The sequence below is a fragment of the Orycteropus afer genome, unplaced genomic scaffold (assembly GCF_000298275.1).
Source record: "Orycteropus afer afer isolate SDZICR_OR568_19922 unplaced genomic scaffold, OryAfe1.0 scaffold00538, whole genome shotgun sequence".
In the NCBI taxonomy this organism is placed as follows: Eukaryota; Metazoa; Chordata; class Mammalia; order Tubulidentata; family Orycteropodidae; genus Orycteropus; species Orycteropus afer.
In genome coordinates this window covers 1,548,198-1,550,276 of record NW_006922125.1, presented here as the reverse complement: position 1 = coordinate 1,550,276, position 2,079 = coordinate 1,548,198, and positions in this window count along the sequence as shown.

Here is a 2,079-nt window from a genome sequence, read left to right as displayed (position 1 = left end):
GACCTGCTCACTCAAGGAAGTCTGTAGTTCGGAATGCCGTTCTTCCAGATTGTCCTTGGAATATCATTGCAAGCAGGCCACACCCCTAGGGAAACTCCCCTTGGGCAGACCGGCCACTCAGAACTCAGTCATCTGATCCCATCATGGGAACAGCCACCCACAACTGGGGTCCAGCCAAGTTGACATACAGCTCCAACTATCACAACGATCAAGGTCCCTGTGCAATAAATTAAGATATAGGGCTGGAGATTTGATACAACCCTGAGGTAGAACAGTGCAGGTATATTGCTGGCCTTGTTAGTGAAAGGCAAATGGTTTCAGGTGGTCTTTCAAATCAGGTATGGAGAAAAGAGCATTGGCTTGGTCAATCAGTGCATGTCAAATACCAGGAGATGTGTTTATTTGCTAAAACAATGAACACACTACTGGACAGAAGCTTTAATGGGAGTCATCACCTGATTGAGTTTACAACATTCCAATGTCGTTCTCCAAGATTCATCTGATTTTTTTTTTTCCACAACCCAAATAAGTGAGTTGAATGGAGATGTGGTGGGAATTACCACCCCTGCATGCTTCAAGTGTTTGATGGTGTCAGGAATCTCTGCAGTCCCTTAAAGAATGCAGTATTGCTTACAATTTACTATTTTCCTATGTAGGGGACATTTTAATGGCTTCCATTTGGCTTTTCCTACTATAAATGCCACATATCTGGGATCCAATGTGGAGTTATGCGATTGCTGATATTTGTTTTTATTATGCATTCAGGAACTTGGTAAGTCACTAAAAGATGAATTTGGGGATCCACTGGACCCACTGTGAGATGCACCTCAGCTATGAGTCTTGACCTCCATATTCCTCAAGAGTAACTGGTTGGGCACAGGGACATTATTGGTCTCCTAGAATTAGTGTCAATTTAGAGCTAGTGCCCAGCGATGACCAAAATGTCTAATTATTTCCTTTTCCACAATGAACAGTCACTCTTGTGTAAGACCACAGAGCCTATCTGGGAGAGGCTGGGAGAAAAATTAAGAGTATAATTTTTGGCAGTGTATTGAGGTCATTCCTCAAGGAAAATTGGCCTCCTCTCATTCAAGGAGTTGTAGGTGTATATACTGGATCCAGTCTGGGAATTGATTGAGTGGTATGTTCCAAAATATGCAGGTCAGAAGGCAGGCTGCTGGCTCACATCCCAAGACCTGGAGGTTAGATGATGACAAGTCTGAGAGATCTGAATCAAGAGATGGTGATCTTTGCCAGAACATCTATCTATCTATCTGTCTATTTGTCTGTCTACCTGTCTGTCTGTCTGCCTTCCTGTCTATCTATTTGATTCAGGCCACATCCCCAAGGAAAATCCCCTACAACTGATTGCCTAGTTGTATCAGATCACAAAATGAAGTGTGATTAAATAATATCAGCCAAACCACTGAGAATGATGGCCTAACGATATTGACACAAAATCTTAGTCATCACATCAACCCATAGTCAGAAGCAAAGCTCAGCTAAGCCATGCCTAAATCAAATATAAAGTTGCAGATGTTAAAACATGTGAATATAAGTGATGCTGTTTGTAGAAACTGAGTTTGGGGTGATTTGCACACACCATCATTCTAGCAATTGCTGAATTATATTACAGAAAGCAAATGTAAGAAAATATTATTAACTGAATGGTTATCTTCTTCTAGAGAGTATATACTTTTCTTATGGAAGGCATGAAAGAAGGGGCATTCCATCGTAATCCAGTCTGATTTACTTTCACTTTTTATTGAATGTTTATTCAGGATCTCACCTAAAAGTCATAGATTTTATTGTAGGGCCCATTAACCATTGTTAAATGTTGTCTTGCTGCCAAGAAACTAGTAGAATTACTTATCAGTTTCCTTATCTTTCCTTACCCCCCTTTTTTAAATTTACTAATAGCTTCACTCTGCTGGATTTCTTGGTGTATTGTCACCATCATCTCCTCCCCATGCCATAGGACATGTATACATACACACATGCACACAAATAAAAATGAATATCTTCACAGATGACAAGTGTCTGAAGAAAATTGTGCTCCAAATGAGAATCTGTTGGTGT